The following is a 25,910-nucleotide window of genomic DNA, read 5'->3' on the forward strand; positions in this document are numbered from 1 at the left end:
CCCTTGTTTCAGCAAGAGGCAACAAAGTTTGACAGTTATTTATGACTGTTATTTAATCCTTCTGATGGTCTTCATCCATTGGTTAAATGGTTATACAGTACTTGTGCCAGTCCCAGTTCAACCTGTTACTGACACACAGTCCTGACTTATCTTCATTTTAGTTGGTTTGCTATTCTTGTGAGGACTTCTGGTACTCACAAGTATAGTAAAACATGTACACACACACGCACGCACGCACACACACGCACACACACACACACACACACACACACACACACACACACACACACACACACACACACACACACACACACACACACACACACACACACACACACACACACACACACACACACACACACACACACACACACAGCATCAGAAGACACAATATGAAGCCTTCACACTGAGACAGACAGATGGTGTTGTTGTTTAATTGATGGTGTTATTAATAAGGTAGGAGGACCCACCTTCAATGTGTTTCATACAGTTCAGTACATCTTATTATTGTTTAATAATGTTTTAATACGTTAGGATGTGATGATAATCATAACGGTTGTTTGAGTTTACCAGACAGAAAGTCCCGGGGTGGAGCCTGAGTGTAGGGATACCCTGACCCTGGGGACAAACCACACAACACAGTTAGGGAACGTATGTGTGTGTGAGAGAGAAGGAGTTTGTGTATTCATGGGTGTGTGTGTGTGGGATTGACATATATCTCATAGTGCAGTACATACAGTACCAGTCAAAAGTTTGGACACCTACTCATTCAAGGGTTTTTCTTCATTTGTACTATTTACTAATAGTGAAGACATCAAAACGATGATATAACACATATGGAATCATGTAGTAACCAAAAAAAGTGTTAAACAAATCAAATTATATTTTATATTTGAGATTCTTCAAAGTAGCGACCCTTTGCCTGGATGAGAGCTTTGCACACTCTTGGCATTCTCTCAACCAGCTTCATGAGGTAGTCAACTGCAATGCATTTCAAACAACAGGTTTGACTTGTTAAAAGTTAATTTGTGGAATTTCTTTCCTTCTTAATGCGTTTGAGCCAATCAGTTGTGTTGTGACAAGGTAGGGGTGGTATACAGAAGCTAGTCCTATTTGGTAAAAGACCTAGTCCATATTATGTCAAGAACAGCTCAAATAAACAAAGAGAAATGACAATCCATCATTACTTTAAGACATGAAGGTCAGTCAATCCGGAAAATATTGAAAGTTTTTTCAAGTCTAGTCGCAAAAACTATCAAGCACTATGATGAAACTGGCTCTCATGAGGACTGCCACAGGAAACGTAGACCCAGAGTTACTTCTGCTGCAGAGGATACGTTCAGTGGAGTTACCAGCCTCAGAAATTGCAGCCCAAACAAATGCTTGAGTTCAAGTAACAGACATCTCAACATCAACTTTTCAGAGGAGACTGTGAATCAGGTCTTCATGGTTGAATTGCTGCAAAGAAACCACTACTAAAGGACACCAATATGTAGAAAATGTTTGCTTGGGCCAAGAAACAAGAGCAATGGACATGGAAATTGGTCCTTTAGTCTAATGAGTCAAAATGTAAGATTTTTGGTTTCAAAGCTATGTGAGACGCAGAGTAGGTGAACTCTGCAGGTGTGGTGTGGGGGTCCTTTGCTGGTGACACTATCAATTATTTATTTAGAATAAATAACTTAACCAGCATGGCTACCACACCATTCTGCAGCGATACGCCATAATAATTTGTTCTTAACTGACTTGCCTAGTAAAATAAAGGTAAAATAAATACAAATAAAAATCCCATCTGGTTTGCGCTTAGTGGGACAATTCGTTTTCAACAGGACAATGACCCAACACACCTCCAGGCTGTGTAAGGGCTATTTGACAAAGAAGGAGAGTGATGGAGTTCTGCATCAGATGACCTGGCCACAATCACCCGACCTCAACCCAATGGTTTGGGATTAGTTGGTAGAGTGAAGAGAAAGCAGCCAAATGTACTCAGCATATGTGGGAACTCCTTCAAGCTGGTTGAGAGAATGCCAAGAGTGTGCAAAGCTTTCATCAAGGCAAAGGGTGGCTACTTTGAAGAATCTAAAGTATATTTTGTTTTGCTTAACACTTTTTTTGATTCTATATGTGTTATGATTACAGTTTTGATGTCTTCACTATTATTCTACAATGTAGAAAATAGTAAAAATAAAGAAAAATCATTGAATGAGTAGGTGTGTCCTAACTTCTGACTGGTACTATATGTCAATACAATGCACAGTTTAAATAACATTCAGCATAGTACTAGGTTCTGGAGTGTTTCCATGACGTAACCAGGAAGAACCCCTGGCCCTACATACAGGTAACTTCCAAAATAAAGGAAACACTTGAGTAACTGATGAATACAAATTATATTGAAAGCAGGTGCTTCCACACAGGTGTGGTTCCAGAGTTAATTAAACAATAAACATCCCATCATGCTTTGGGTCATGCATACAAATGCTGGGCAGGCCATTATTTTGGCTACAATGGCTATGCCCCCATACGATGACAATGCCTTCACCCACAGGGCACGAGTGGTCACTGAATCGTTAAATGAGCATGAAAATTGTGTAAACTACAGTGCCTTGTGAAAGTATTCGGCCCCCTTGAACTTTGCGACCTTTTGCCACATTTCAGGCTTCAAACATAAAGATATAAAACTGTCTTTTTTTTGTGAAGAATCAACAACAAGTGGGACACAATCATGAAGTGGAACGACATTTATTGGATATTTCAAACGTTTTTAACAAATCAAAAACTGTAACATTGGGCATGCAAAATTATTCAGCCCCTTTACTTTCAGTGCAGCAAACTCTCTCCAGAAGTTCAGTGAGGATCTCTGAATGATCCAATGTTGGCCTAAATGACTAATGATGATAAATACAATCCACCTGTGTGTAATCAAGTCTCTGTATAAATGCACCTGCACTGTGATAGTCTCAGAGGTCCGTTAAAAGCGCAGAGAGCATCATGAACAACAAGGAACACACCAGGCAGGTCCGAGATACTGTTGTAAGCCGGATTTGCCGGATACAAAAAGATTTCCCAAACTTTAAACATCTCAAGGTGCACTGTGCAAGCGATAATATTGAAATGGAAGGCGTATCAGACCACTGCAAATCTACCAAGACCTGGCCGTCCCTCTAAACTTTCAGCTCATACAAGGAGAAGACTGATCAGAGATGCAGCCAAGAAGCCCATGATCACTCTGGATGAACTGCAGAGATCTACAGCTGAGGTGGGAGACTCTGTCCAAAGGACAACAATCAGTCATATATTGCATAAATCTGGCCTTTATGGAAGAGTGGCAAGAAGAAAGCCATTTCTTAAAGATATCCATAAAAAGTGGCGTTTAAAGTTTGCCACAAGCCACCTGGGAGACACACCAAACATGTGGAAGAAGGTGCTCTGGTCAGATGAAACCAAAATTGAACTTTTTGGCAACAATGCAAAACGTTATGTTTGGCGTAAAAGCAACACAGCTCATCACCCTGAACACACCATTCCCACTGTCAAACATGGTGGTGGCAGCATCATGGGTTGGGCCTGCTTTTCTTCAGCAGGGACAGGGAAGATGGTTAAAATTGATGGGAAGATGGATGGAGCCAAATACAGGACCATTCTGGAAGAAAACCTGATGGAGTCTGCAAAAGACCTGAGACTGGGACGGAGATTTGTCTTCCAACAAGACAATGATCCAAAACATAAAGCAAAATCTACAATGGAATGGTTCAAAAATAAACATATCCAGGTGTTAGAATGGCCAAGTCAAAGTCCAGACCTGAATCCAATCGAGAATCTGTGGAAAGAACTGAAAACTGCTGTTCACAAATGCTCTCCATCCAACCTCACTAAGCTCGAGCTGTTTTGCAAGGAGGAATGGGAAAAATTCAGTCTCTCGATGTGCAAAACTGATAGAGACATACCCCAAGCGACTTATAGCTGTAATCGCAGCAAAAGGTGGCGCTACAAAGTATTTACTTAAGGGGGCTGAATAATTTTGCACACCCAATTTTTCAGTTTTTGATTTGTTAAAAAAGTTTGAAATATCCAATAAATGTCGTTCCACTTCATGATTGTGTCCCACTTGTTGTTGATTCTTCAAAAAAAAATACTGTTTTATATCTTTATGTTTGAAGCATGAAATGTGGCAAAAGGTCGCAAAGTTCAAGTGGGCCGAATACTTTTGCAAGGCATTGTATATGCCATGGCCCTCTCAGTCACCAGATCTCAACCCAATAGAACATTTATGGGAGTTTCTGGAGTGGCGCTTGAGACAGCGTTTTCCACCAACAGTAACAAAACACCAAATTATGGAATTTCCCATGGAAGAATGGTGTCTTCATCTCTCCAATAGAGTTCCAGACAATTGTAGAATATATCCCAAGGTGCATTGAAGCCGTTCTGGCTCGTGGTGGCCCAACGCCCTATTAAGACACTTTGTGTTGGTGTTTCCTTTATTTTGGCAGTTACCTGTATCTGTCTTTGTTTAAATCCACCACGGCTCTTTCATGATGGCTGGACCTAAGAGGAGAGTCAGTGGTCAAGGAGAAACAGAGGCAAAGAAATCAAAGACAGAACAAACAAGTGACACTGAGTTAACAAAAGAGAGAGGAAGAGTAGCAAGAGGGGGCTTAGGGAGCAATATTGCAAGAGAGAGAGAGAGAGAGAGAGAGAGAGAGAGAGAGAGAGAGAGAAAAGGAGGATAAAGCAGAGAGGAGACAAAGGAGGCAATACAGCAAGAGAAAAAAAGAGAGTGAGAGAAAGAGGTAGAGAGAAATTGAGGGAGAAATACAGCCAGAGAGGGAGAGACAAAGGATCAGAGGGAGAAAAAGAGAGGGAAAGCAAATCAGAGATACTGCAAGAGAGAGGGAGGTAGGTAGTTCAATATTGCGTAATGGCTGACTAGGCATTGTAGAGCTACACTCTAAGTTAGGAGAAACAGAGGCGGAGAAATCAAATAAACAGAATGCTGCAGACTGCCTGGTGTTCAACCTTCCCAAATTCACCCATGTCACCCTGCTCCTCCGCACACTCCACTGGCTTCCAGTCGGAGCGCGTAGCCACTACAAGACCATGTCACTTGCCTACGGATCAGCAAGCCCCTCCCTACCTTCAGGCTCTGCTCAAACCCTACACCCTAATCCGAGTATTCCGTTCTGCCACCTCTGGTCCCCAGAGATTGCCTGCAAAGACAACAAGCTCAGTCCGATGATGATGTGACACACCGATCAAACTGACCAAATCGATCCCACTCCAGAGTACAGGCCTCAGTGTGACGCTCATTCCTTCGATGATAAACGCAAATCCAACCATCACCCCTGGTGAGACAAATCTGCGACTCGTCAGCGAAGAGCACTTTTTGCCAGTCCTGTCTGGGCCGGCAACGGTGGGTTTGTGCCCATAGGCGACATTGTTGCCGGTGATGTCTGATGAGGACCTGCCTTACAACAGGCATAAAAGCCCTCAGTCCAGCCTCTCTCAGCCTATTGCGAACAGTCTGAGCACTGATGGAGGGATTGTGCATTCCTGGTGTAACTCGGGCAGTTGTTGTTGCAATCCTGTACCTGTCCCACGGGGTGTGATGTTCAATTGTACCGATCCTGTGCAGGTGTTGTTACACGTGGTCTGCCACTGCGAGGACGATCAGCTGTCCGTCCTGTCTCCCTGTAGCGCTGTCTTAGGCGTCTCACAGTACAGACATTGCAATTTATTGCCCTGGCCACACATGCAGTCCTCATGCATCCTTGCAGTATGCCTAAGGCACGTTCACGCAGGTGAGCAGGGACCCTGGCCATATTTCTTTTGGTGTTTTTCAGTGTCAGTAGAAAGGCCTCTTTCGTGTCCTAAGTTTTCATAACTGTGACCTTAATTGCCTACCATCTATAAGCTGTTAGTCTCTTAACGACCGTTCCACAGGTGCATGTTCATTAATTGTTTATGGTTCATTGAACAAGAATTGTGTGTTAAACCCTTTACAATGAAGATCTGTGAAGTTATTTGGAATTTTACGAATTATCTTTGAAAGACAAGGTCCTGAAAAAGGGACGTTTCTTTTTTTTGCTGAGTTTATAAGGAAATCAATCAGTCAATTGAAATAATGTCATTAGGCAACAGGGGTGCAACTTTGGTTGTAGAGCAGTATACCCTCAATCTTGCAATAAATCAAATCTAGTGACACACAACTTAACATTTCTGCCATCCATTGTGACATTGTGGGAGGATAACAAACCGTCCAATTAATGGCAATTCATTTCTTAACCACTAATAATGCTAGATTACACAGTTTCTTCTCTGATAAAACAGAGAGAAGGGAGAACCTGTAGACATGCTGAGATAAAAGAACATACTCTTTGCCAGAATTCAGCCTGCCTTCACAAGACCACAACATATGCAAATTTGTCCCCTTTTGTGCTTTACACCTCCAACAGAAAAATACCATTTCTGAGTGAATGACATTCAGTTTCGCTGGCATATAGTACGTTCTATGGATGGTCTTAAACTGCAGTAATTTATGTCTGAGATTATATGAACATGACAGAGCATTCAAACACATCTGTTTCCATTCACCATCATCATCAGTCTCCCAGGTCTTCCTCACATTTTTTGTTTTACATGTTTTGTGTCATTAGGAAAGGCCTATTCACCCTTTATACAGTTTGGAGATAAACTTTGGAGGGTTGTCAGACTGTCTTAAAAAATGTCCCTTGAAGCTTCTGGCTTGTCCAGTGTTTACTGCACAAGAGAGAATAAAGTGTTGCATCTGCAAAAAGGTTCACCTCAGTGAAGTCACAGACTGGTCTTCCCTGGTTGCCTGACACTGATGTGACCTCTGTCACCATCTGATCCTGCTCAGATGAGGCATGAGAAGAATTACCTTGGTATACAGTTATACATTATATTATCCAGGAATAGAATAAATGGTTCAATTATTGAAATGACCATTATTCCCAAATCAGACTGTAGCCTACCCATCAACTCAAGATGGAACTATATATCCATTCACTGATTTACCTGAGCTCTGTAGACTGGTCCTCCCTGGCTGTCTGACCCTGCTGGAACACCTGTCACCATCTTATCCTGCTAAGACATGATGAGCATAATGTTGTGTACTGATTGTGCACCATGGCAGTGAAGCCTGTAGAGATGTTTATACCGTGTCAGTGTGAAAAGTAGGGAATTAGCTGACCGATCAATAAAGTTACATTGCTGTACTGACTGGGATTGGGACACAAAAACATCTCACGTTAGGCAACTTGAGCTAGCTCTAATGGTCCATCAACTGATGAAAATGAGCCAGGTTAAATTACTTCTATTGAAACGGGACAAAACAAAGAGTACAAAATATTTCCATACACACAACAGCTGTTAGACACTGCTACCTGACAGATAGCTAGAGCTGAACTGGCTGTGGTAGCTACGAGCTAGCTAGTTCATTCATTTCAGACAGAACTTCAGTCGAGAGGGGATGAAACACTAGCTAACGTTAGATACTTTTTTTCTGTTAAGTCAAACAGAAGTTATTTCATGCGTCCCCGTCCCCAGTGAAAGTTGCGGCCCTGTTAGGCCCTAATCTATGGATTTAATTTCACATGACTGGGAATGGTCACAGATACCTTAAAAACAAAGTGGGGGTGTGGATCAGAAAACCAGTCAGTATCTGGTGTGACCACCATTTACCTCACGCAGCACGACACTTCAGGATGTTGATTGTGGCCTGTGGAAATGTGGAAATGTTGGAAATGTGGAAATGTTGTCCCACTCCTCTCAATGGCTGTGCGAAGTTGCTGGATATTTGTGGGAACTGGAACACGCTATCGTACCCATCGATACAGAGCATCCCAAACACGCTCAATGGGTGACATGACTGATGAATATGCAGGCCATGGAAAAGCTGGGACATTTTCAGCTTCCAGGAAATGTGTACAGATCTTTGCGACATGGGGCTGTGCTGAAACATGACGTGATGGCGGTGGATGAATGGCACGACAATGGGCCTCAGGATCTCCTCACAGTATTTCTGTGCATTCAAATCGATAAAATGCAATTGTGTTCATTGTCCATAGCTTATGCCTTCCCATACCATAACCCCACCGCCACCATGGGGCACTCAGTTCGCCACGTTGACATCAGCAAACAGCTCGCCCACCGCCTACAGTACAGTTGAAACTGGGAAACTGGGATTCATCCATGAAGGGCACACTTCTCCAGCATGCCAGTGGCCATCAAAGGTGAGCATTTGCCTAATGAAGTTGGTTACGACGCCGAACTGCAGTCAGGTCAAGGCCCTGGTGAGGACGACGAGCATGAGCTATCCTGAGACGATTTCTTCGGTTGTGCAAACCGCCAGTTTAATCAGCTGTCAGGGTGGCTGGTCTCAGATGATCCAGCAGGTGAAGAAGCTGGAATTGGCGGTCCTTGGCTGGCATGGTTACACATGGTGTGTGGTTGTGATGCTGGTTGGACGTTCTGCCAAATTCTCTAAAACAACATTGGAGGTGGCTTATGGTAAAGAAAATAACAGTAAATTCTCTGGCTACAGCTCTGGAGGACATTCCTGCAGTCAGCACGCCAATTGCATGTTCCTCAAAACATGAGACATCTGTGGCATTGTGTTGTGTGACAAAACTGCACGTTTTAGAGTGGCCTTTTATTGTCCCCATCACAACGTGCATCTGTGTAATGACCATGCTGTTTAATCAGTTTCTTGATGTACCAGACCAGTCAGGTGGATGGATTATCTGGGCAATGGAGAAATGCTCACTAACAGGGATGTAAAACTAATTTGTGCACAAAATATGAGAGAAATAAGGTTTTTGTATGTATGGCACATTTCTGGTGTCTTTTATTTCAGCTCATTAAACATGGGACCACACTTTACATGTTCCTTTTATATTTTTGTTCAGTATTAAATAGAAGGAAAATAAACAACTTTTAAATACCTGTATGTCCACAGTTTCGGCCCCCATCAGGTTCTCAGGCAGGCTATTCCAGAGGCTGATGGCATAATTACTAAAGGCTGCCGCTCCATGCCGCTTGGTCCTAGGATTTGGGATAGTTAAAAGGCCAGTGGACCTGAGAGGACCTGAGGGACATACTGGGTACATAACTTAAAAGCATGTCTGACATGTATTGGGGTACTCAGATTGATTTAAAAACCAATAGAGCAATCTTCAAATTAATTCTAAAACTGCTGAGCAGCCAGTGCAGAGCCCAGTCCAAGCGCTTCTCGGTCCTGACACCCCAATGGTGGAACCAGCTTGAAGCTAGGATAGCAGAATCCCTGCCCATCTCCCCAAAATATCTGAAACTCTGCCTCTTCAAAGAGTATCTCAAAATATCACACAGCCCCCCCAAACTAACGCTCACACTTGACTCTTTTCTCCTTTACTAGCTCTGACTGCTGATAGCTACTTTATTGAGAAAACATTTACTTACTATGACTGTGATATGTGGTTGTCCCACCTAACCATCTAAAGATGAATGCACTAACTGTGCAGATACACAGCCCTGAATGAACTTTATTTGACTCTATGTAAACTGGAAGCCACATATCCTGAGGCTGCAATCATTGTAGCTGGGGATTTTAACAAGGCTAATCTGAAAACAAGACTCGCTAAATTCGATCAGCATATCGATTGTGCTACCAGGTCTGGTAAAACCCTGGATCATTGTTATTCTAACTTCCGCGACGCATATAAGGCCCTCCCCGCCCTCCTTTCGGAAAAGCTGACAACGACTCCATTTTGTTGTTTACAGCCTACAAGACAGAAACTAAAACAAGAAGCTCCCGCGCTCAGGTCTGTTCAATGCTGGTCCGACCAATCTGATGCCACGCTTCAAGACTGCTTCGATCACGTGGATATGTTCCGCATTGCGTCCAACAACAACATTGACGAATACACTGATTTGGTGAGCGAGTTCATTAGAAAGTGCATCGGCGATGCTATATCCAAAGCAACTATTAAAACGTTCCCAAACCAGAAACCGTGGATTGAGGGCAGCATTCGCACGAAACTGAAAGCCTGAACCACTGCTTTTAACCAGGGCAAGGTGATCGGAAACATGACCGAATACAAACAGTGTAGCTATTCCCTCCGCAAGGCAATCAAACAAGCTAAGTGTCAGTATAGAGACAAAGTAGAGTCACAATTCAACGGCTCAGACACAAGAGGGATGTGGCAGGGTCTACAGTCAGCCCCGTCGCGGACCAGGATGTCTTGCTCCCAGACAGACTAAATAACTTTTTTAATCGCTTTGAGGACAATACAGTGCCACTGACACGGCCCGCTACCAAAACCTGGGGACTCTCTTTCACTGCAGCCGACGTGAGTAAAACATTTAAACGTGTTAACCATCGCAAGGCTGCAGGCCCAGACGGCATCCCCAGCTGCGTCCTCAGAGCATGCGCAGACCAGCTGGCTGGTGTGTTTACGGACATATTCAATCAATCCTTATCCCAGTCTGCTGTTCCCACATGCTTCAAGAGGGCCACCATTGTTCCTGTTCCCAAGAAAGCTAAGGTAACTGAGCTAAACGACTACCGCCCAGTAGCACTCACTTCCGTCATCATGAAGTGCATTGAGAGACGAGTCAAAGACCATATCACCTCCATCCTACCTGACACCCTAGACCCACTCCAATTTTCTTACCACCCCAGTAGGTCCACAGACGACGCAATCGCAACCACACTGCCCTAACCCATCTGGACAAGAGGAATACCTATGTGAGAATGCTGTTCATCGACTACAGCTCAGCATTTAACACCATGGTACCCTCCAAACTCGTCATCAAGCTCGAGACCCTGGGTCTCGACCCCGCCCTGTGCAACTGGGTACTGGACTTCCTGACGGGCTGCCCCCAGGTGGTGAGGGTAGGTAACAACATTCCACCCCGCTGATCCTCAACACTGGGGCCCCACAAGGGTGCGTTCTGAGCCCTCTCCTGTACTCCCTGTTCACCCACAACTGCGTGGCCATGCACGCCTCCAACTCAATCATCAAGTCTGCGGACAACACTACAGTGGTAGGCTTGATTACCAACAACGACGAGCCGGCCTACAGGGAGGAGGTGAGGGCCCTCTGAGTGTGGTGTCAGGAAAATAACCTCACACTCAACGTCAACAGAACAAAGCAGATGATTGTGGACTTCAGGAAACAGCAGAGGGAGCACCCCCCTATCCACATCGACGGGACAGTAGTGGAGAGGGTAGTAAGTTTTAAGTTCCTCTGCGTACACATCAGGGACAAACTGAATTGGTCCACGCACACAGACAGCCATGTGAAGAAGGCGCAGCAGCGCCTCTTCAACTTCAGGAGGCTGAAGAAATTTGTCTTGTCACCAAAAGCACTCACAAACTTCTAGAGATGCACAATCGAGAGCATCGTGTCGGGCTGTATCACCGCCTGGTACAGCAACTGCTCCGCCCACAACCATGAGGCTCTCCAGAGGGTAGTGAGGTCTGCACAACGCATCACCGGGGGCAAACTACCTGCCCTCCAGGACACCTACACCACCCGATGTCACCGGAAGGCCATAAAGATCATCAAGGACAACAACCACCCGAGCCACTGCCAGTTCACCCCGCTATCATCCAGAAGGCGAGGTCAGTACAGGCGCATCACAGCAGGGACAGAGAGACTGAAAAACAGCTTCTATCTCAAGGCCATCAGACTGTTAAACAGCCACCTGTCACGATTATTACCGAAGGTGACTCCCCTTCGGTAATACCTGTTTCTAGTTTGGTTGTTAGGATAGGGTTATATATAGTCTGTTTAGCCTACCGGTAGTATGGGATGTGGACGCGGACATCGAGCGGGCGCTAAGGGGGGAACCTACGCCTCCACAGTGTCCGGAGGGTCATAGGTACGTGCCGCTGGCTGTTCGTGATCATTTGATTCGATGGGCTCATTGTCTACCCTCGTCGGGTCACCCAGGTATTTATAGGACAGTGAGAGGTCTTGAGAGGAAGTACTGGTGGCCCACTTTGAGGAGGGATGTGCGATTCTATGTTTCCTCCTGTTCGGTGTGCGCCCAGAGTAAGGCTCCTAGACACCTGCCAAGAGGTAAATTACAACCTCTTCCCGTTCCACAACGGCCGTGGACCCATCTTTCGGTGGATTTTCTTACTGACCTCCCCCCCTCTCAGGGTAACACTACTATCCTGGTCGTTGTGGATCGGTTCTCTAAGTCCTGCCGTCTTATCCCATTGCCCGGTCTCCCTACGGCCCTACAGACTGCGGAAGCTCTTTTCACCCATGTCTTCCGGCACTACGGGGTGCCCGAGGATATAGTTTCTGATCGGGGCCCCCAATTTATCTCCCGTGTTTGGAGGGCATTTATGGAACGTCTGGGGGTCTCGGTCAGCCTTACCTCAGGGTATCACCCGGAGAGTAATGGTCAGGTGGAGAGAGTTAACCAGGAGGTGGGTAGGTTTCTGCGGTCGTATTGCCAGGACCGGCCAGGCGAGTGGGCGAGATATATTCCCTGGGCAGAAATAGCCCAGAATTCACTAAGCCACTCTTCTACCAACATGTCACCATTTGAGTGCGTGTTGGGGTACCAGCCGGTCCTGGCACCATGGCATCAGAGCCAGACTGAGGCTCCTGCGGTGGAGGAGTGGGTACAGCGCTCTAAGGAGACTTGGAGGGCAGTCCAAGAGTCATTACGCCAAGCGAGTATAAGGCAGAAGAAGAGCGCTGACCGTCACCGCAGTGAGGCCCCCGTGTTTGCACCTGGGGACAGGGTCTGGCTCTCGACCCGAAACCTGCCTCTCCGCTTGCCCTGCCGGAAGCTGGGTCCGCAGTGTATAGGGCCATTTAAAGTCCTGAGGAGAATTAATGAGGTTTGTTATCGATTATTACTTCCTTCGTATTATCGTATTAACCCCTCATTTCATGTGTCTCTTCTCAGGCCGGTGGTAGCTGGTCCCATGCAGGAAAATGAGGTACCGGAGGTTCCTCCGTCCCCTCTGGACATCGAGGGGTCCCTCGGGTGAGAGGCTTGCAGTACCTCGTCGACTGGGAGGGGTACGGTCCGGAAGAGAGGTGCTGGGTTCCGGCGAGGGATATTCTAGACACATCCATGTTGAGTGAATTCCATCGCCTCAGTCCGGATCGCCCAGCGGGTCGTCCCCGACCGTCGGCGCGCTGCGGGAGCTGCGCGTCAGGAGGGGGGTACTGTCACGAATATTACCGAAGGTGACTCCCCTTCTTGTTCGGGTGGCGCTCGGAGGTCGTCGTCGCCGGTCTACTAGCTATCGCCGATCCGTTGTTCTGTGTTCGTTTAGTTTTGTCTAATTGGTAGCACCTGTTTCTAGTTTGGTTGTTAGGATAGGGTTATATATAGTCTGTTTAGCCCGCTTCTGTTTCGTGCGGGCTTGTTCGTCTGTTTTGTTGTTTGAGTGTATTTTGTTAGCATTTGGGTTTCACGCTGTCCGTTTATATTTCTGTTCATTTGTGTTTTCACTTTTGTACATGTTACGTTTCCGGGACATTAAAGCATGTTGTTTTTCCCACATCTTTTGCTCTCTGCGCCTGACTCCACACCTCTTCACTCATTACCGTAACACCACCACTAACATTGAGTGGCTGCTCCCAACATACTGACTCAACTCCAGCCACTTTAATAATGGAAATGGATGGAAATTGATGGAAAAAATTGACCCTTTAAACAATGCCACTTAATATAATGTTTACATACCCTATATTACTCATCTCATATGTATATGTATATACTGTACTCATTTAAACTGCTGCATCTTGCCATCTTTATGTAATACATGTATCACTAGCCACTTTAAACTATGCCACTTTATGTTTATATAACCTACATTACTCATCTCATATGTACAGTGGGGCAAAAAAGTATTTAGTCAGCCACCAGTGCAAGTTATCCCACTTAAAAATATGACAGAGGCCTGTAATTTTCATCATAGGTACACTTAAACTATAACAGACAAAATGAGAAAAATAAATCAAGAAAATCACATTGTAGGATTTTTAATTAATTTATTTGCAAATTATGGTGGAAACTAAGTATTTGGTCACCTACAAACAAGCAAGATTTCTGGCTTTCACAGGCCTGTAACTTCTTCTTTAAGAGGCTCCTCTGTCCTCCACTCATTACCTGTATTAATGGCACCTGTTTGAACTTGTTATCAGTACAAAAGACACCTGTCCACAACCTCAAACAGTCACACTCCAAACTCCACTATGGCCAAGACCAAAGAGCTGTCAAAGGACACCAGAAACAAAATTGTAGACCTGCACCAGGCTGGGAAGACTGAATCTGCAATAGGTAAGCAGCTTGGTTTGAAGAAATCAACTGTGGGAGCAATTATTAGGAAATGGAAGACATACAAGACCACTGATAATCTCCCTCGATCTGGGGCTCCACGCAAGATTTCACCCCGAGGGGTCAAAATGATCACAAGAACGATGAGCAAAAATCCCAGAACCACACATGGGGGACCTAGTGAATGACCTGCAGAGAGCTGGGACCAAAGTAACAAAGCCTACCATCAGTAACACACTACGCCGCCAGGGACTCAAATCCTGCAGTGCCAGACGTGTCCCCCTGCTTAAGCCTGTACATGTCCAGGCCCGTCTGAAGTTTGCTAGAGAGCATTTGGATGATCCACAAGAAGATTGGGAGAATGTCATATGGTCAGATGAAACCAAAATAGAACCTTTTGGTAAAAACTCAATTTGTCGTGTTTGGAGGACAAAGAATGCTGAGTTGCATCCAAAGAACACCATACCTACTGTGAAGCATGGGGGTGGAAACATCATGCTTTGGGGCTGTTTTTCTGCAAAGGGACCAGGACGACTGATCCGTGTAAAGGAAAGAATGAATGGGGCCATGTATCGTGAGATTTTTAGTGAAAACCTCCTTCCATCAGCAAGGGCATTGAAGATGAAACGTGGCTGGGTCTTTCAGCATGATAATGATCCCAAACACACCGCCCGGGCAACGAAGGAGTGGCTTCGTAAGAAGCATTTCAAGGTCCTGGAGTGGCCTAGCCAGTCTCTAGATCTCAACCCCATAGAACATCTTTGGAGGGAGTTGAAAGTCTGTGTTGCCCAGCAACAGCCCCAAAACATCACTGCTCTAGAGGAGATCTGCTTGGAGGAATGGGCCAAAATACCAGCAACAGTGTGTGAAAACCTCGTGAAGACTTACAGAAAACGTTTGACCTCTGTCATTGCCAACAAAGGGTATGTAACAAAGTATTGAGATAAACTTTTGTTATTGACCAAATACTTATTTTCCACCATCATTTGCAAATAAATTCATAAAAAAATCCTACAATGTGTTTTTCAGGATTTTTTTTCTCATTTTGTCTGTCATAGTTGAAGTGTACCTATGATGAAAATTACAGGCCTCTCTCATCTTTTTAAGTGGGAGAACTTGCACAATTGGTGGCTGACTAAATACTTCTTTGCCCCACTGTATATACTGTAAGCTATACCATTTACTGCATCTTGCCTATGCTGTTCTGTACCATCACCCTTTCATAAATCTTTATGTACATATTCTTTATCCCTTTACACTTGTGTGTATAAGGTAGTAGTTGCGGTATTGTTAGGTTAGTTTACTCGTTGGTTATTACTATATTGTCGAGAACTAGAAGCACAAGCATTTCGCTAAACTCGCATTAACATCTGCTAAATATGTGTATGTGACAAAGAAAATTTGATTTGATTTGCACTAACTGTATTTCGCTCATGATAAGAGCATCTGCTAAATGACTAAAATGTAAACAAAGACAGAGGGAGAGAAGAGAGAGGATCAGAAGAGGGGAGACAAAGGCGCAATATGGCAAGAGAGAACAAAGAGGAAGGGAGTGAGTGATAGAAAGAGGTAGAGAGAGGAATTGAGAGAGAAATACCGCAAGAGAGGGAGAGGTAGAGAGAAAGGAGAAGAGAGAAAGCAAATCAGTGATACTGCAAGAGAGGGAGGGAGTTCAATATTGTGTCATGGCAGAGTAGAACTACACTCTATATATAAGCTATTCACAATGAGAGTGCCCAATTAAAACCCTGCAAAGCACAAACTCATAAACACACTAAGGGTTGTATGCTACAAGTGGGGACAGAAACACACGCTAGCACACACACACTAGCACCCTCACACAGGATGAGTCATACAGAGGTGTGTGTCTGTAGGCGAGGGATGGAGAGAGGGATAGAAACATGTTCTAGAGCAATAATAATGACAAATGATTAAAATAAAAAACTTAAATAATCTAATCACTGGACATTATAATGCATGCATGCACACACACAGGTTTTTAAAAAACTTAAATAATCTAATCACTGGACATTATAATGCATGCATGCACACACACAGGTTTTAAAAAACTTAAATAATCTAATCACTGGACATTATAATGCATGCATGCACACACACAGGTTTTTAAAAAACTTTAGCACAAGACTCAGTATTCCGTCTGTCCTGTATAATGGGGTGCACATACACAAACACCTCATTACGGAACACTAGCTCAATCAATTCACACAGTACATCTACTATATAATATTAGTGTACTGGTAATGTCAAAACTGAACCAACTTTATAATAGAGAGGAGAGGACAGGCAGGGAGTTGGAGGAGTGGGAGAAATCTTTACAGTGGGAAAGCAGAAAGTTTGAGATGAGGAGAAAGTGTGTGTGTGTGTGTGTGTGTGTGTGTGTGTGTGTGTGTGTGTGTGTGTGTGTGTGTGTGTGTGTGTGTGTGTGTGTGTGCGTGTGTGTGTGTGTGTGTGTGTGTGTGTGTGTGTGTGTGTGTGTGTGCGTGTGTGTGTGTGGCTTGGCCAGTCAGTGTGTGAAGCTCTCAGCTCATTGGTGATTAGAGTGCAATAACTCAGGAACAGGGGCTCGGGGTAAAGGATGGAGGGAGAGACAGAGAGAGAAGGAACAAACAGAATAATGCATCAACAACCCTCCCGTCAGCAAACATGTTGCTCTCCTCTACTCCCTCTCTCCTCTTCTGCAGAAAGAAATAGACAGATTATATTCATCTGATAAGGAGAGGGAGAAGAGATGTATCACAGACAGGATGGAAATCAGAGAAGTGAGTAAGGGGGTGAGAATAAACATAGACTAGTAGAGAGAGATGAGGGAAGGAAGAAAGGGGGAGTGAAAGGAGGGAGAGAGAGTGAGGGAGGGAGGGAAAGAAGGGAGGGGGGAGGAAAGAAAGGAGGGAGAGAGGGAGGGAAAGAAGGGAGAGGGGAGGAAAGAAAGGAGGGAGGGAAAAATAAAGGAAGGAGGGAAAGGAACGAGGGAAAAAAAGGGAAAAAATAAGGTAGGGAAAGAAAGAAAGATAGAAGGGAAAGAAAGGAGGGATGGAAAGAAAGGAGGGGGTAAGAAAGGATGGAGGGAGGGAGGGAGGGAGGGAGGGAGGGAGGGAGGGAGGGAGGGAGGGAGGGAGGGAGGGAGGGAGGGAGGGAGGGAGGGAGGGAGGGAGGGAGGGAGGGAGGGAGGGAAAGAAAGGAGGGAAAGGAAGGAGGGAGGGATGGAAATAAATGAAGGAGGGCGAGAAAGAAAAGAAGGAGAGAAGAAAGAAAGAAAGAAAGGATGGAAAGGAACAAGGGAAAGAAAGAAAGAAAGGAGGGAGGGAGGGAGGGAAAGGAGGGGAAAGGGATGGAAAGAGGGAGGGAGGGAGGGAGGAAGGAGGGAGGGAGGGAGGGAGGGAACGAAGAAAGGATGGATGGAAAGAAAGGATGGAAAGAAAGGAGGGAGGGAAAGAAAAGGGAATGAAGGAGGGAGGGAAATTAAGGAGGGAGGGAAAGAAAAGGAGGGAAAGGAAGGAGGGAGGGATGAAAGGGAGGGAAAGAAAGAAATAAATGAAGGAGGGAGGGATAGAAAGAAAAAAGAAGGAGAGAAGAAAGAAAGAAAGGATGGAAAGGAACAAGGGATAAAAGAAAGAAAGAAAGAAGGTAGGGAAAGGGAAGAAAGAAAGGAGGGAGGGATGGAAAGAAAGGAGGGAAAGAAAGAAAGAAAGAAAGAAAGAAAGAAAGGAGGGAGGGAGGGAAAGAAAGAAAGAAAGGAGGGAGAGATAGAAAGAAAGGAAGAAAGAAAGAAAGAAAGGAGGGAGGAAAGAGGGAGGGAGGGAGAAAGAGGAAAGAGGGAGGGAGGGAGGGAGGAAGAGGGAGGGAGGGAGGGAGGGAGGGAGGGAGGGAAAGAAAGAAAGAAAGAAGGAAAGAAAGGAGGGAGGGAAAGGAAGGAGGGAAAGGAAGGAGAAAGGAAAAGGAAGGAGGGAAAGGAAGGAGGAAACGAAGAAAGAAAGAAAGAAAGAAAAAAGAAAGAAAGGGAGAGATATAAAGAAAGGAAGAAAGAAAGAAAGAAAGAAAGGGAGGGAGGGAGGGAGGGAGGGAGGGAGGGAGGGAGGGAAGGGAGGGAGAAAGGAGGAAAGAAAGAAAGGATGGAAAGAGGGAAAGGAAGGAGGGAAAGGAAGGAGAAAGGGAAAGGAAGGAGGGAAAGGAACGAGGAAAAGAAAGAAAGGAGGGAAAGGGGAAAGGAAGGGATGGAAAGAAAATAAATGAGGGAGGGAAAGAAAGAAAGAAAGAAAGAAAGAAAGAAAGAAAGAAAGGGGAAAGAAAGGAGGGATAGCAAGGAGGGAGGGATAGAAAAAAAGAAGCGAGGGAAAAAAAGAAAGGAGGGAGGGAAAGGAAGGAGGATGGAAAGAAAGGAGGTAGGGAAAGAAAGGAGGGAAATGAAGGAGGAAGGGAGAGGAAGAAGGGGGAGTGAGGGAAGGAAATGAAGGGGGAAGAAAGAAAGTAAGGAGAGAGAGAAAGAAAAAGAAAGGAGGGAAAGGGAAAGAAAGGAGGGAGGGAAAGGAAGGAAGGAGAGAAAAAAATAAGGGAGGTAAAGAAAGGAGGGCGGGGAAGAAATATATTTATGTTTTCAATAAAGATTTGAAGAGGAAATATAGTTTACATGTTGTCAACAATCCTTTGATTGTAAAGTAACCCACCAGTTGCTAAGTAACCCACCAGTCTATAGCTATAGGGGTGGCCATTTTGGCTCAGTTCACTTTTTGAGTTGCTAAGTTGCACAGCCGGTGAGTGTATGGCAATAGGACACTGTGCTACTACAGCAGGTGAATATCACAGCAGACACCTCTGCTCCAGTGGCACTGAATCAAATATTGATCACCTCATTCACAGGCCCTAGTCCCCTTGGTTACCTGTGTGTGTTCCTGACTTGGCCAGCAGGTGAATGTGAATGACGTACACACACCCCCACAATGCGTCAGCATGGCATCCGACAGACTGACAGGACACACCTATGTGTTTCACATGAAAGTGTGTGTGTGTGTGTGTGTGTGTGTGTGTGTGTGTGTGTGTGTGTGTGTGTGTGTGTGTGTGTGTGTGTGTGTGTGTGTGTGTGTGTGTGTGTGTGTGTGTGTGTGTGTGTGTGTGTGTGTGTGTGTGTGTGTACATGTTTTACTATACTTGTGAGTACCAGAAGTTCTCACAAGAATAGCAAACCAACTAAGATGAAGATAAATCAGGACTGTGTGTCAGTAACTGAACTGGTTGAACTGGGACTGGCACAAGTACTGTATAACCATTTAACCAATGGTTATGGATGAAGACCATCAGAAGGATTAAATAACTGTCATAAATAACTGTCAAACTGTGTAGTATGAATTTTAAAAATGGACAAAACACCATGTTGTGTTAAGAACATGACTGACTAAGCATTGGCATTAACAACTCAAAGTTAAGAGAGCGTTTTTAGAGAGTGAAAAACAACAACATGTTGACCCTAAAAGAAAGACAAGCCCTCAAATAAGCAGTTTCATTTGTCAACAGAGCTGAGAAATAGCAGGTGGAAACTCTGGAATTCTGGGACTTGATGGTTGTCTACAGTACAGCCAGTGGTGTACAGTACTTTAGTAAAAAATACTTTAAAGTACTACTTCAGTAGATTTTTGGGGTATCTGTATTTTACTTTACTATTTATATTTGTGACTACTTTTACTTCACTACATATTGTACTTTTTACTCTGTACATTTTCCTTGACACCCAAAAGTACTTTTTTACATTTTGAATGCTTCCCAGGACAGGAAAATAGTCCAATTCAACCGAACATCCCTGGTCATCCCTACTGCCTCTGATCTGGAGGACTCACTAAACAGAGAACATCCCTGGTCATCCCTACTGCCTCTGATCTGGAGGACTCACTAAACAGAGAACATCCCTGGTCATCCCTACTGCCTCTGATCTGGCGGACTCACTAAACAGAGAACATCCCTGGTCATCCCTACTGCCTCTGATCTGGCGGACTCATTAAACAGAGAACATCCCTGGTCATCCCTACTGCCTCTGATCTGGCGGACTCACTAAACAGAGAACATCCCTGGTCATCCCTACTGCCTCTGATCTGGCGGACTCACTAAACAGAGAACATCCCTGATCATCCCTACTGCCTCTGATCTGGCGGACTCACTAAACAGAGAACATCCCTGGTCATCCCTACTGCCTCTGATCTGGCGGACTCATTAAACAGAGAACATCCCTGGTCATCCCTACTGCCTCTGATCTGGCGGACTCATTAAACAGAGATCATCCCTGGTCATCCCTACTGCCTCTGATCTGGCGGACTCATTAAACAGAGAACATCCCTGGTCATCCCTACTGCCTCTGATCTGGCGGACTCACTAAACAGAGAACATCCCTGGTCATCCCTACTGCCTCTGATCTGGCGGACTCATTAAACAGAGAACATCCCTGGTCATCCCTACTGCCTCTGATCTGGCGGACTCATTAAACAGAGAACATCCCTGGTCATCCCTACTGCCTCTGATCTGGCGGACTCATTAAACAGAGAACATCCCTGGTCATCCCTACTGCCTCTGATCTGGCGGACTCATTAAACAGAGAACATCCCTGGTCATCCCTACTGCCTCTGATCTGGCGGACTCACTAAACAGAGAACATCCCTGGTCATCCCTACTGCCTCTGATCTGGCGGACTCATTAAACAGAGAACATCCCTGGTCATCCCTACTGCCTCTGATCTGGCGGACTCACTAAACAGAGAACATCCCTGGTCATCCCTACTGCATCTGATCTGGCGGACTCACTAAACAGAGAACATCCCTGGTCATCCCTACTGCATCTGATCTGGCGGACTCACTAAACAGAGAACATCCCTGGTCATCCCTACTGCATCTGATCTGGCGGACTCACTAAACAGAGAACATCCCTGGTCATCCCTACTGCCTCTGATCTGGCGGACTCACTAAACAGAGAACATCCCTGGTCATCCCTACTGCCTCTGATCTGGCGGACTCACTAAACAGAGAACATCCCTGGTCATCCCTACTGCCTCTGATCTGGCGGACTCACTAAACAGAGAACATCCCTGGTCATCCCTACTGCCTCTGATCTGGCGGACTCACTAAACACAAATTCTTTGTTTGTAAATTATGTTTGAGTGTTGGAGTGTGCCCCTGGCTTTCCGTAAATTAAAAAACAAGACAATGGTGCCATCTGGATTGGAATTTGAAATGATGTATACTTTTACTTTTGATACTTAAGTATATTTTAAACCAAATACTTTTAGACTTTTAGTCAAGTAGAATTTTACTGGGTGACTTTTACTTTTACTTGAGTCATTTTCTATTAAGGTATCTATACTTTTACTCAAGTATGACAGGAGGGTACTTTTTCCACCACTGAGTACAGCATTGGTTTGTGTGGAGCTATAGTGTTGGTGTTCAAAGGTGTGTGTGTGTGTTCAATATGAATATTGAAGAGTCCGTGTTACATAAGGCCAGGGTGAATACTTCCCTGTCAGCCTTCATTAGAAATACTACACCTAGGACACTAGGTAACTGTCCACACACACACACACACACACACACACACACACACACACACACACACACACACACACACACACACACACACACACACACACACACACACACACACACACACACACACACACACACACACACACACACACACACACACACACACACACACACACACACACACACACTCTGGAGTTGGGCGATATTATGATGGTATCGTCTATCGTCGATGGTGATGACATAATGATGGTGAGAGACGATGGTTTAGCAGAGCTGAGAATTCTGTCAAAGCAGAGCAAAATATTGGTTCTCTCTCACCACGCACATACAGTCAGGTCCAAAGTGATTGGCACCGTTGATAAAGATTAGCAAAAAAATACTGTCTAAAATAAATAATACAAATGCTGAGCTATATTGTATGCAAAACAAATTTAGGAAATTCTATTATTTTATACTAATACAATTTGCTAAGAGAAATATTATTGAACAAGTACTCCTTTTATCAGACGCCAAACCCACCACTTGTGTGCACAGCCAAAGAGCTCCATTTTCATCTGACCATAGCACAGGTTCCAATCCAAATGCCAATGCCGTTTATCAAACTGCAGGCGTTTACATTTGTTGAAGACATAAAAATACATCTCTTTGGCCATGCACACCGGCGGTGAGTTTCACATTGAAAATAAGACTAATTCGCAGAAAAGAACCTGTCAGAATAGAAATTACAAGATGATGTTATAATGTTGTTATTGCATCAAGTGGTTGTTTTATGCAACAGAATAGAGGGTTCTTATAACTCTATTGTGTCTGTGTGAACTGAAAGTGGGCATCTGGGAGATTTAACACTGACAGAAGATTTGATGTCTTTGGGTGATGCTGCATTTCATAGCATGAGTTAATGTTTCTGTACTGGGGTACCAGGGGGAGATGGCTCCAGTATAGAGTTAGGGGGCCAGACCCTGGTCTCTACACAATGAGGTATTTACAGTAGATACTGTTTGCTGTGAATTATTAGTAACCTTGTGACCCATTCCATACATCTGTTGTTTGTTATGAACATCCAGGATGATGGACTTTGCTATAAAATGCTGTGGCTCAAATCCGCTTGTTGAGTTCTCAGTGATCACCTCCAGGGGTGATTACCAACCAGCTCCATTACTGCAGTAATTAAATAATAAAGTGTTATTGTTTTGAAGAACTCTAAAAGTCTCTCCTTTTGATTACAATAATTCCATGACAAACCATATACCTACTGTAAAATATGGTGGTGGATCTTTGATGTTATGGGACTGTTTTGCTTCCACTGGTCCTGGGGCCCTTGTTAAGGTCAATGGCATCAGAAACTTTACCCAGTACCAGGACATTTTAGCCAAAAACCTCCGTAGTTCATCTGGGGTTGGCATGGCAATGCTATGTGATGCAGGTGGTGCCACATATGACAGCAGCATAGCCATGTCATATTGTTTGTTCCCATGACAACCCATTTGTCCATCTCCTGCCAGGCCCCATCAGCCTCTTCAGTAGCCAGTCTATCCCAGAATGCCTTTCACCACACCACCCAGAGGAGATGGACCAGAGAAGGAGACAAAAAGAGGACAGACAAAGAAATGCAGCAAGGGATGGGAAGAAGAGGAGGGACTGAGGGAGGGATGGATGGATGACCACAGTGAGACGGGGAGAAGGAGGGCTGGCGCCAGTTAGTATCCATGGTGATGTGTGGCGCCATGCAACGCTCCTACTGACATCATACCTGTTGCAGGGAAAAACTTGTGTGTGCCTGTGTGTGTGTGTTCTTGGAACCAATTAAATAACATACTGACCCCCCTAGGCACTGAGAAGAGGGAGGGCGGGAGAGAAAGAGGGAGTAGGAGGAGAGCGAGCGAGTAGGGGGAGAGCGAGAGAGAAGTGGGAGAGAGAAGGGAGATGGAAGGAAGGGAAGGAGAGAGAGGGGGAGAGAACGAAAGGGGGAGAGTGTGAGAGCGAAAGGGGGAGAGAGAGCGAGAGCGAAAGGGGGAGAGAGAAGGGGAGCGAGAGAGAGAGAAATAAGGGGGAAAGAGAGAGAATGGGAGACAAAAAGATAGAAAGAGTGAAAGGGGGAGAAAGTGAGAGAGAAAGGGGAGCGAGAGCGAGAGAGACAGGGGAGTGAGAATGAAAGGGGGCGAGAGAGCAAGAGTGAAAGGGGGAGAGAGAGCGAGAGCAAAAGGGGAGAGAGCAAAAGGGGGTGAGAGCGAGAGAGCGAACGTGGGAGAGAGAGGGGGAGAGTGGGATAGAGGGGGAGGGGCAGATAGAGAGATAGGGGAGAGAGAGAGAAAGAATGAAAGAGAGAGAGAGAAGGCGGGAGAGAAGGGAGAGAGAGAGGAGGGAGAGAAGGGGGTAAGAGCAAGGGAGAGGGTCCGAGAGAGAGAAGGGGAAAGAAAGGGCAGGGGAGAGGAGTGAGAGAGAAGTAGACGGAGTGTGAGAGAGGCAGGGGGGGCAGAGAGAGAGGGAGGGGGAGATAAAGAGGGAGAGAAAAAGAGAGGGGGAGAGATAGTGAGAGAGACAGTGGGGAGAGAGAGATAGTGGGGAGAGTAAGGGCGAGAAGAGCGAGAGCGAGATGGGGCAGAGAGAAAGAGACCACGGTGTGCTATCACAGCCGCAAGATTTGTGAACTGTTGCCACAAGAAAAGGGCAACCAATGAAGAACAAACACCATTGTAAATACAACCCATATCTATGTTTATTTATTTTCTCTTTTGTAGTTGAACTATTTGCACATAGTTACAACACTATATATATACGTAATATGACAGCTAAAATGTCTTTATTGCTTTGGAACTTTGTGAGTATAATGTTTACTGTTCATTGTTTATTGTTTATTATCTATTTCACTTGCTTTTGCAATGTAAACATACAGTACCAGTCAAAAGTTTGGACATACCGACTCATTCAAGGGTTTTCATGATTTTTACTATTTTCTACATGGTAGAATGATAGTGAAGAAATCAAAACTATGAAATAACACATATGGAATAATGTAGTAACCACAAAAGTGTTAAACAAATATATATTTTATATTTGAGATTCTTCATAGTAGCCACCCTTTGCCTCAATGTCAGCTTTGCACACTCTTGGCATTCTCTCAACCAGCTTCACCTGAAATGCTTTTCTAACAGTCTTTCAGGAGTTCCCACATATGCTGAGCACTTGTTGGCTGCTTTTTGTTCACTCTACAGTCCAACTCATCCCTAACCATTTCAATTGGGTTGTGGTCAGATGATTGTGGAGGCTAAGTCATCTAATGCAGCACTCCATCACTCCCCTTCTTGGTCAAATAGCCTTTACACAGCCTGGAGGTGTGTTTTGGGTCATTATTTCCTGTGGCAGTCCTCATGAGAGCCAGTTTCATCATAGCGCTTGATGGTTTTTGCGACTTCACTTGAAGAAATTTTCACAGTTCTTGAAATGTTACGCATTGATTGACCTTCATGTCTTAAAGTAATGATGGACCGTTGTTTATCTTTGCTTATTTGAAATGTTCTTGCCATAATATGGACTTAAACTTTTACCAAATAGGGATATCTCCTGTCTATCAATCCTACCTTGTCACAACACAACTGATTGGCTCAAATGCATTAAGAAGAAAATCAATTCCACAAATTAACTTTTAACAAGGCAAACCTGTTAATTGAAATGCATTCCAGGTGACTACCTCATGAAGCTGGTTGAGAGAATGCCAAGAGTTTGAAAATCTGTAGTCATGGCAAAGGGTGGATACTTTGAAGAATCTCAAATGTAAAATATATTTTGTAACGGCTGTCTTGGGTGGAAGAAGGAGAGGACCAAAACCCAGCGTGGTTAGTGTTCATCTTATCTAATAAATCAAAACTGAACACTGAATAACAAAAACAACTAAGAAACAACCGAAACAGTTCTGTCTGGTGCAGACACAGACTTAACCACCCACAAAACACAATGTCTGGTTCTCATACAGGGACAACGATTGACAGCTGCCTCTGATTGAGAACCATATCAGGCCAAACACAGAAATAGAAATTCTATGGTCACGAACCAGACTAAAACAAA

The 25,910-nt window shown here is 44.7% G+C and overlaps 1 protein-coding gene across 3 annotated transcripts in view; it reads right to left on the reverse strand.

Annotated features, from left to right (window-relative positions):
- The window catches only part of LOC123992603 (chloride channel protein 2-like), a 151,504-nt gene that overhangs the window by 115,649 nt on the left and 9,945 nt on the right, over positions 1 to 25,910 (reverse strand). The window contains exons 2-3 of one of the 3 annotated variants that reach the window (XM_046293879.1): positions 4,492 to 4,542; positions 571 to 618 (exon numbers count right to left, since the gene is read on the reverse strand). The exons of the other annotated variants lie outside the window; for them this stretch is intronic. The gene's annotated coding sequence lies outside the window, so the exon portion shown is untranslated. The remainder of the gene's footprint in view (positions 1 to 570; positions 619 to 4,491; positions 4,543 to 25,910) is intronic. 3 annotated transcript variants of the gene reach the window in all.

This window comes from Oncorhynchus gorbuscha, linkage group LG13 (genome assembly GCF_021184085.1).
Source record: "Oncorhynchus gorbuscha isolate QuinsamMale2020 ecotype Even-year linkage group LG13, OgorEven_v1.0, whole genome shotgun sequence".
In the NCBI taxonomy this organism is placed as follows: Eukaryota; Metazoa; Chordata; class Actinopteri; order Salmoniformes; family Salmonidae; genus Oncorhynchus; species Oncorhynchus gorbuscha.